The sequence below is a fragment of the Pleurodeles waltl genome, chromosome 1_1, assembly GCF_031143425.1.
Source record: "Pleurodeles waltl isolate 20211129_DDA chromosome 1_1, aPleWal1.hap1.20221129, whole genome shotgun sequence".
Taxonomy (NCBI): Eukaryota; Metazoa; Chordata; class Amphibia; order Caudata; family Salamandridae; genus Pleurodeles; species Pleurodeles waltl.
Genome location: NC_090436.1, coordinates 35,359,378 through 35,370,478, shown reverse-complemented (window position 1 = coordinate 35,370,478; position 11,101 = coordinate 35,359,378).

The following is an 11,101-nucleotide window of genomic DNA, read 5'->3' as shown; positions in this document are numbered from 1 at the left end:
TAAGTGCCACCTTAAGCTTGAACAGACATAAGCACGTGAAAACAAAGTGCATATTATCTAAAAATGCAATGTGCAAGACATGCAAAAAAGATGGCAACAAGATTAATCACTGTGGGAAGGTAATGGCACACCGCTTTTTCCTGCGAAAGTCTTTAAAATTTCATGTGACATGCAATAAAGGTGGAGACAACATTAATCACTGTGGCAGACAGCATTTTTCCCTGCTGTGAGAAAGTAGCCTCTTTCTAGCATGGTTACCCCCATTTTTGCTTGTTTGTCTGTGTGTTTTTACTGTCTCACTGGGATCCTGCTAGCCAAGACCCCAGTGCTCATAGTTTGTGGCCTATATGGGTTGTCAGTATGCTTGACTGTGTCACTGTAGTCCTGCTAACCAGAACTCCAGTGCTTATGCTCTCTCTGTTTCCAAATTTGTCACTGTAGTCTAGTGACTCTTAATTCCAATCCAGATTGGCACACTGGATCCCCCTTAAAAAAAACCCTAGTATATGGTACCTTTGTACGCAGGGCATTGGGGTTCCAGGAGATCCTCATGTGCTGCAGTATTTCTTTTGCCACCCATAAGGAGCTCATACAAACACTCCTTCAGGACTGCCACTGCAGCCTGAGTGAAATAGTGCACACAGTATTTCACAGCATTTCCACTGCACCAGATAACTTATAAGTCACCTATATGTCTAACCTTCAGTTACTGAAGGCTAGGTGCAAAGTTACTAGCAAAGGTGCCCCCACGTTGTCCAGGACCTATTTCCCGGACTTCGTGAGTGCGGGGACACCATAATAAGCATGCACTACAAATATGTTAATACATATATGTAGCTTCACAATGGTAACTCTGAATATGGCCATGTGAGGTGTCTAAGATTGAGAAATTGTACCCCCAATCCAATTCTGGATCCCCAGTACTGCCAAACCAGCTCTCTGAGGTTTCTACTGCAGCCCCAGCTGCTCCCATCTCACAGACAGGTTCCGCCCTACTGGGGATTGAGCAGCTCAATCCCAGGAAGGCAGAACAATGCATTTCCTTTAGCAGAGGGGTGCTACACCTTCTCCCATTGGAAATAGGTGGTATCCTCCCAGAGCCTCTGAAATGCTTTGAAGGTCACAAATGGTGCCCTCCTTGCATAATCCAGCCTACACCAGTTCAGGGACCCCCAGCCCCTGTCCTGTCGCGAAACTGGACAAAGGAAAAGGGAGTGACTACTCCCTTGTCCATCACCACCCGAGGGGTGGTGCCCAGAGCTCCTCAAGAAGGTCCCTTAATTCTGCCATTTTGAATACAAATGGGCAGAGGCCTCTGGGAGCATCTGAGTGGCCAAGTCAGGCATGTGATGTCAGAGTCCACTCCTGATAGCTAGGTGACCAATCCCACTTTCAGGGCTATTTAGGGTCTTCCTCTGGGATGGATCCTCAGATTCGGCTTGCAAGATTCCAGCAGGACTGCTCTGCAACCTCTACTTCGACATCTGGCCACTGGAACTGTGACTGGACCCTCCAGGATTGGACAATCTGCATCCACAATGAAGACTCTGCTTGCAACATTGTTTCCATGGTTCCACCCAGCTTCTGCAACATTTCACTGTCTGTGCATCCTCTGAAGGCAGCAAGTCTTCAGCCTGCATGAGAAGGAAGAAGGAATCTCCCTTGGAATAAAGGAGTCACTCCCCTGCATCCGCAGGCACCAACTGCAACGACGACCAGCTGCATGGATCTCCTCTCATCTTGAGCTGCATGGATCCTGCATCACGGGTGGTGGTCCACAGTAGTTCCCTTGGCCTTCCCTGCCAGCTGTCCAAATTTGGTAGAGGTAAGCCCTTGCTTTCCCAAGCATGACAGTACTCCCATGCACTGCGTCTCTTGCAGCTACCAAGGCTTGTTGGCATCTTCTCCAAGGGATCTTCAGGCTCTGTGTAGCCCCAGCACTCCTTCCTGCAATGCACAGTCCTGTGCGTGCTTCTCCTGCTGCGTGGGACCCTTCTCCAGTTGTGCTGCATAGGCTCCTCCGTGACTCCTGGTTCCTCTTCCAGTAGGTTTCCTGTGGGGGCTGCCTTTTCTTCTGTGGACTATCTGCCTTGCTGAGGATCCCCCTAAGTCTCCCTCCATGAGTTAATTCCTCCTGGACCTTGCTGGTCCCCGGCAGCTCCACTTTTGCTTCACCGCGACTTCTGCCTTTGCCAAGGCTTGTTGGTACTTTTTCGATACCACTAACCGACTGCAATCTTCCATCAAAGCATGGGACATCAACTGCATCTTCCAGGAACTCTTCTCCGGCTCCAGGGCTGCATTGCTGAACAATGTCGTTCTTCTGTTGATTACCTCTTGCAACCACAGTCGGGTGGGTAGTGGCTACGGACCCCACCGGACACTTCTGTGACTTCTGGACTTGGTCCCCTTCTTCTACAGCTCTTCCTCTTCAGGAATCCACCGCTGGTTCCTTAAAGTCTTGTGTGGGTGTTGCAATATCCTCTTTTCGTTCTTTTGGGTGGTTAGGGGAAAATCCAGTTACTTACATCTTTTTTCCTGGTCGCTGGGGGCCACTGTGGTACTTACCTTTGGGGTTTCCTACTTCCTTCAGCTCCCCTCTAGACATCCCACTTACCTAAGTGGGGGTCCTGCATTTGCACTCCTTTTTTTAGTATATGGTTTGGGCTCCCCCTAGGGTCACTATTGCCTATTGCTATTGCACTGTTTTCTACTGCTTTTTATGCCTATTTCTGGTTACTAGTGTACATATCAAGTGTGGTACGTACCTCCTATTGGAGGGTTGCCTCTCTAATACTTTTTGGTAATTGTGTCACTAAAATAAAGTATCTTTATTTTTGTAACACTGAGTGTGTTTTCTTTCATGTGTGTAAGTGCTGTGTGACTACAGTGGTATTGCACAGGCTTTGCATGTCTATATATATATATATATATATATATATATATATATATATATATATATATGTATATATATATATATATATATCTATATAAATATATAAATATATATATATGTCCGGTGGCATTTGTAGCTGCAGATACACATGCTGTGCATTCTGCCATCTAGTGTTGGGCTCGGAGTGTTACAAGTTGTTTTTCTTCGAAGAAGTGTTTTCGAGTCACGAGATCAAGTGACTCCTCCTCTCCGGTTCCATTGCGCATGGGTATCGACTTCATTGTTAGATTGTTTTCCTTCCGCCGCCTGGTTCGGATGTGTTTCCTCTCGCTCCGAGATTTCAATTTGGAAAACTTTGAAAACGCTTTCTTTTCATCGGTATTGTATTGATAGGATTTACATCTTCCATTGACACATTGTTCCTGTTGGAGGAGTCAACTCTACCCGCCCTTCGGGGTGCGCGCGCCCAACTCGGGCGTCGTCGGGCCGACCGCGTGGAAGCCTCATGGATCAGACTCTATTCCAGTTCTGTCCTCGGTGCCACGCGAAATATCTTCATACAGACCAATATCTCGTCTGTAATCTTTGCCTTTCCCCAGATCATCGGGAAGAAAACTGTGAGGCCTGTCGATCCTTCCGTTCCAAAAAGACTCTTCGAGACAGGAGGGCACGAAGACTTGAAATGGCATCGAGAAGCACCAAACATCTCAACGTGGAGGATGAAGAAATCATGCAAACAGCAGTCTCCGTTCAAGGTTCTGACTCTGAACAGGAATCAGAGGAAGACAGACCGGTCACGGTGGGGCAACATGTGAGTACGCCTGCCCTTGTACCCTCACAAATGCAAAAACATAAGGCCTTGGGTACACCACTGATGGAAGGCCATTGCTCTGCCCGAAAAAAGACTACCAGTGACCAAATTACCAGTTCGGCACATAAACAGGCCACTCCTCCCAAAACATCGGAGGCAACAAAAGGCTCTGTGTCAGACTCCATCGCTTTCGGAGCCGAGGCCATCAACTGCCTCATCTTTTTCAATCCCAAAAAAAGCCTGCTTCGGAGCCGAAAAGGCCAGCATACAGTATACAGAGGAGCATGGACTTTCAAAGAGACTGAAAGAAAGCCACAAAACCTCTGAAGAGGAGTATCAAGTACAACCAATACTTGAAGGTAGGATGAAAGGCAAGCCAGGATTCACATCCATAAAGAAACAGGCAGGATCCTAACAGCACCTCCATCTCCAAAACCCAAGAGAAAGCTAGCCTTTCAGGAGGAATTGGACATTATGCAGCCTCCAGCAAAAGTGCCAAAGCAGAAGGAGAAACCACCACCTCCTCAATCTTCTCCTCCTCATTCTCCTCCTCACTCTCCACACCTGCCTACCTCTCCTCCTACTAGTCCTACACCAGTGCAGTCACCCACTCACTCTTTCGATTCACAACAGGACATTCTAATTCCATGGGATCTTTATGATCCAGATCCCATTCCCACCAATGACCCAGACAGCTATCCCTCTAAACCTTCACCACCTGAGGATAGCACTATGTACAATCAAGCTCTAGCTAGGGCTGCAGCATACCATGGGGTCACCATGCATACCGAACCACTGGAAGAGGATTTTTTGTTTAATACCCTATCCTCAAAACGCTCAGAATACCAATGCCTTCCCATGCTCCCAGGCATGTTAAAACACGCTGATCAAATATTCAGTGAGCTGGTTAAGGCACGTAATATAACGCCCAGGATAGAGAAAAAGTATAAACCTCCACCCTCTGATCCTGATTACATAACACATCAAGTACCTCAGATTCAGTAGTAGTTAGTGCTGCCAGAAAAAGAGCAAACTCCCAGTCATCAGGAGATGCTCCCCCACCTGACAAAGAGAGCAGAAAATCTGATACTGCAGGGAAGAGAGTTGCATCCTAGGCAGCGAATCAGTGGAGGATAGCTAACTCACAAGCACTGTTAGCTCGATATGACAGGGCCCATTGGGACAAGATGCAAGACATAATCCAGCATCTCCCCAAAGAACACCAGAAGAGGGCACAACTGTTAGTAGAAGAAGGGCAAGCCATTACTAATAATCAAATTTGATCTGCCGTAGATGCAGCAGACACAGCTGCTAGAAGTGTCAATACTGCAGTGAGAATACGTAGGCATGCTTGGCTCAGGTCTTCAGGTTTTAAACCCGAAATACAGCAGGCTGTGTTAAATATACCATTCAATAAAAAACTACTTTTTGGCCCAGAGGTTGACACAGCCATAGAAAAATTACACAACGATTCAGACACGGCAAAGGCAATGGGTGCACTATACTCAACACCATACAGGGGATCCTTTCGGAAACCTCATTTTTGAGGTGGATTTAGACCACAGACAACAGAGGCTTCCACATCTCAGGCAAAACCAAACTACCAACCACAATACCAACGAGGTGGTTTTAGGGGCACGTATAGAGGGCAGTACCCCAGAAATAGAGGGAAATTTCAGACCTATAAGCAACCTCCACAGCACCCTAAGCAGTGACTTGTCTCATTCCCTCCCCCTCCAGACCTCTCCTATGGGAGGAAGACTACAACAGTTCCACACAAATTGGCAAAACATTACCACAGACAATTAGGTACTATCAATTATCCGCAATGGCTATTGCCTAGAATTGATACACACTCCTCCAAACATACCACCGTACACGCTCCTCCAAACATACCACCAGGGTCACACAAACTATCCACAGAACACATCAGTCTGTTACAGGAAGAAGTCCAATCTCTATTACTCAAACAAGCAATAGAATCGGTACCACAGTCTCAAATAGGAACAGGAGTTTACTCACTATATTTCCTGATTCCCAAAAAAGATGCCACCCTCAGACTTATATTAGATCTCAGGACCCTCAATCTTTACATCCTGTCAGAACATTTTCACATGGTAACTCTACAAGATTTTATCCCACCACTCCAAAAACACGATTTCATGGCAACATTAGACCTCAAAGATGCGTATTTTCATATACCTATCCATCCTGCGCACAGAGAATATCTCAGGTTTGTCATTCAAGGAAAGCACTATCAGTTCAAAGTGTTACCCTTTGGAATAACAACAGCTCCAAGGGTATTCACAAAGTGCCTAGCAGTAGTCTCAGCCTACCTAAGAAGACAACATATACATGTGTTTCCATAGCTAGACGCCTGGCTAATAAAATCAAACAGTCATACGGAGTGCCAAAACCATACGGATTACGTAATACAAACCTTGCACACACTAGGGTTCTCAATAAATTACCAAAAGTCACATCTACAACCGGCACAAATACAACAGTATTTGGGTGCAATACTAAATACTCAAAAGGCGCTAGCATATCCAAATACGCAAAGAATACAAGCATTCCAAAATATAGTCACACAAATACAAACAAATCAACTGTACACTGTCAGATTTGTCATTTAGGGATGATGGCATCATGTATTGCAATTGTTCCACATGCAAGACTAAACATGCAGCCCTTACAAAAGCGCTTTGCACAACAATGGTTACAGGTACACGGTCAACTTCAAGATCTAGTGTTGATAGCCCTCCAAACATGTATGTCCCTTCAGTGGTGGAATTCCACAAATCTAAGCAAAGGGCGGCCATTTCAAGACCCTGTGCCTCAGACCATAATTGCAACAGATGCATCAATGATTGGTTGGGGAGCTCACCTAAACAATCACAACATTCAAGGACAATGGGATGCCAAACACAAACAGCTACAGATAAATCAGAGTTGTTAGCTGTCTTCCTAGCACTCAAAAATGTCAAACTCTTCTCACACAGAAGAATGTCCTTATCAAAACAGACAACATGACAACCATGTATTACCTAAACAAACAAGGAGGGACACATTTGTTCCAACTCTTCCTTCTAGCCCCAAAAATTTGGAAATGGGCAATCCACATCCAAATTCACCTGTTAGCACAATACATTCCAGGGATACACAACCAATTGGCCGATATCCTCAGCAGAGATCGCCAACAAACACACGAATGGGAGATTCACCCTCAAGTACTTCAAAAATACTTTCAACAATGCGGAACACCAAACATAGATCTTTTTGCCACAAGCGAAAATGCAAAATGCCAAAACTTTGCATCCAGACACCCACATCCCCTATCCTAGGGCAATGCTCTATGGATCAATTGGTCAGGAATATTTGCTTACGCTTTTCCCCCTCTCCCACTCATTCCGTTTCTAGTCAACAAGTTGCGTCAAACCTCACTCAACATGATACTCATAGCACTAACATGGGCCCGTCAACCGTGGTACACAACATTGTTAGACCTGTCAGTAGTACCACACTCCAAACTCCCACACCGACCAGATCTGTAGACACAAAACAAAGGCCAAATCAGACACCCAAATCCCAAAACACTCAATCTAGCAATTTGGCTCCTGAGATCGTAGAGTTTGGATATTTACAACTCCCATCAGAATGTATGGAGGTTAATAAACAAGCAAGAAAACTCACTACTAGAGAGTGCTATGCAAACAAATTGAGAAGATTTTTATATTACTGTCAATCTAACATATTGACCCTCTTACAGCATCAATACAAGATATTGTATGCTATTTACTTCATTTACAAAAAAACAAATTTAGCATTCTCTTCCATAAAAATTAATCTTACTGCAATTTCAGCATATTTACAAAATATACAGCACAGCTCCTTATTTAGAGTTCCTGTCATTAAAGTTTTCATGGAAGGTTTAAAACGCATAATTCCACCCAGGACACCTCAAGTCCCCTCTTGGAATTTAAACATGGTCCTTACACGACTTATGGGCCCACCATTTGAACCCATGCACTCGTGTCAAATGCAATTTTTAACATGGAAGGTTGCCTTCCTAGTGGCAATTACGTCTTTAAGAAGAGTAAGTGAAATTCAAGCCTTCACTATTGAAGAACCGTTCTTCCAGGTACACAAGCATAAAGTTGTACTAAGAACAAACCCCAAATTTCTTCCAAAGGTCGTATTGCCTTTTCATATAAATCAAACAGTGGAACTACCAGTCTTCTTCCCACAGCCAGATTCTGTGGCAGAAATAGCTCTACATACATTAGACATTAAAAGATTGTACTACATAGACAGAACAAAACCATTCAGAAAGACTAAACAGCTGTTTGTAGCCTTCCAGAAACCTCATACAGGTAACCCCATATCAAAACAAGGGTTAACAAGATGGATTGTAAGATGCATCCAAACATGCTACATTAAAGCCAAAAGACAACTCTTAGTTACTCCTAAAGCACATTCTACAAGGAAAAAAAGGTGCTACAATGGCTTTTGTAGGCAATATACCAATGGCTGAAATATGCAAAGCAGCTATTTAGTCAACACCACATAAATTCACTAAACACTACTGTGTAGATGTTTTATCAAGACAACAAGCCACAGTAGGCCAAGCTGTAATCAGAACATTATTTCAAACAACTTCAACTCCTGCAGGCTGACCACCGCTATTTTTATGGGAGGACAAACTGCTTTGTAGTCTATGCATAGCGTGTGTATCTGCAGCTACACATGCCACCGAACGGACAATGTCACTTACCCAGTGTACATCTGTTCGTGGCATTTTCCGCTGCAGACTCACATGCACCCTCCCACCTCCCCGGAAGCCTGTAGTCGTTTAAGTTAAAAACATTTATACAGTATATATATATATATATATATATATATATATATATATATATATATAGATTTGCATTAGCATGGACATCTCTTTTCTTTTACCTATATACTCTATGACTCCTACCTTACCCTCTGCGGGAAAACAATCTAACAATGGAGTCTATGCCCATGCGCAATGGAACCGAAGAGGAGGAGTCACTCGATCTTGTGACTCAAAAACACTTCTTCGAAGAAAAACAACTTGTAACACTCTGAGTCCAACACTAGATGGCAGAAGTAATGCACAGCATGTGAATCTACAGCAGAACATGCCACGAACAGATTTACACTGGGTAAGTGACAATTTCCATATATATATATATATATATATATATATATATATATATATATATATATATATATATACTCATACACTCATAACTTCACCCACCTGCAGGAAAACAATCTAACAAAGGACTCAATGTCCATGCGCAGTATCACTGAGAGGAGGAGTCACTTGATCTTGTGACTCGAAAATATTCTTCGAAGAAAAACAACTTGTAACCTCTGAGCCCAACACTAGGTAATTAACATTTTCCTTTAAACAGTTGGTTCCTTTCTTGGAGTTGGCCAGGGCAGAGACAAGTAATGTGTATAATGCTTTCTTCACCCAGGGAACACAATCTGCAATGATCCCTTGGGTAAGACTTTTTCCAAGAGGAACTGTTAAATTCCAGTGGGAGAAGGCCAAACCGATAATTCATAAAATCTGTTCTTAGATGACTGGACCACCCAGTTTCTAGGTTAAGTTGGGGCTTAAGCGTCTTATAACCATTTAAAATCATCCAAGCGTGGGATCCTGAAGATAAAATAGCTTTGGCCCTCATTACAACCCTGGCAGTCAAAGATAAAGCGGCAGTAATACCGCCAACAGGCATCGAAATCCAAACGTATATACATATTTGCAAATGCAGGGACACTGCCCAGTCCTCAATGTCCGTGGGCCACAGGGCCACAACACATAGGCCAAGGCCCCACCTCACTCCTGCAACAACATGGAGAGAACACTGCAGGGGCATCAGGTCGAAGATACACAGGCACCTCAGGGGGGACGGTGAATGGGGGAGGGCACCTCAGCTGCGAGATGGTACAACACCACTGGTCCTGGAGGGGGCAACATGCCCTGTGCGTTGTCCTGGGGAGTGCAAGGCCACAGTCTCTCAAGTGGGTGGTTTGCCCACTGCTTGGTCCTGGGGAGTGCAAGGCCACACTCTCTATTGGATGGCTACTTCCACAGGTTCTGGAGGGGGCATTGTGCCCAGTGAGCTTCATCCTGTGGAGGTTGGGGTGAGTGGATGGCTTCTTCCACAGGTTCTGGAGGGGGCATTGTGCCCTGTGGTGCAGATCTTGGGGAGTGCAAGGTCACAGTCTCTCAACTGGGTGTCAGACCCACAGGATTTGCAGGGGCCAGGCCGCACAACAGCCCATGGATGCAGGACCACCCTCTGTCCTCCGGCGGTGACGGCTGCTCAGTGGTGCAGTGGTGCTGGTGGGGGTGCTGGCAGTGGTGGGAGGAGGCTCCAGCCAGTCCCCTGCACCCTTGGATGGCTGCCACTGGGGCCGCTGCTGCTGGCAGTGGTGCTGGTGCTGGTGGCGGTGCTGGCAATGGTAGGGGGAGGTTCCAGCCCTTTCCCTGCAGCCTCGGACGGCTGCCCACTGGGGCTGCTGCTGCTGGGAGTGGTGCTGGTGGAGGTGCTGTTGGCGATGCTGGTGGTGGCGCTGGCAGTGGTGCTGGTGGCGCTGGCAGTGGTGCTGGTGGCGGTGCTGGCAGTGTTGGGGGGAGGCTCCAGCCCTTCCCCTGCAGCCTCGTATTGCTGAACCACCATGGTTGGTGGTGGGAGCTCTGAATGAGTCCCAGCACCAGGCCTCCTGTCCCTGCCTGCCTGCTAGTGCAAGCCCTTTGCCCTTCCTGTCAGCAGCTGGGGATTGCTCCTTGCCCTTCCTTGAAGCAGCTGGGGGTGCCTCCTTGCCCTTCCTTGACACAGCTGGTGGTGTCTCCTTAGCCTTCCTTGCAGCACCTGGTGCAGAGACCCTTTCGGTGTGGCTGCCTGGTGCCCGGTATCCTCTCCCACCTGGAGTAACTGTCGACACTACTGTGGCCATGGACTGGGTGGCTGAGGTGCTCGCCTAGGTTCTGACCACCCTGGCCCGAGGTGAAGGATGGCGGGGGGAGTGGTAGGGAAGAGGTCAACGGTGAGAGGAAAAGCTTCTTAGGGACACTGGGGTTGGAAGAGGGGGAAGGTTTGGGAGTGGAGGAAGAGGAAGTGGTTGTAGGTGTCAGTCTGCTGTGTTTGGGTGCAGGTGCATGGTCTGGATGCTGTTGTGAGGTGGATGGCTTTTGGGTGTCTGAGTGCTTGCGTTTGTGTACTTTGGGAGGAGGGGGCACAGACTCAGGGGGAGAGGACACAGGGAACATGTGCATGGATGTGGGGGTGGTGACTGCCAGTGAGGGGCATGTAGTGACAGGCGTGATGGTGATGGTGGGAGTGTAGTGCCTTCAG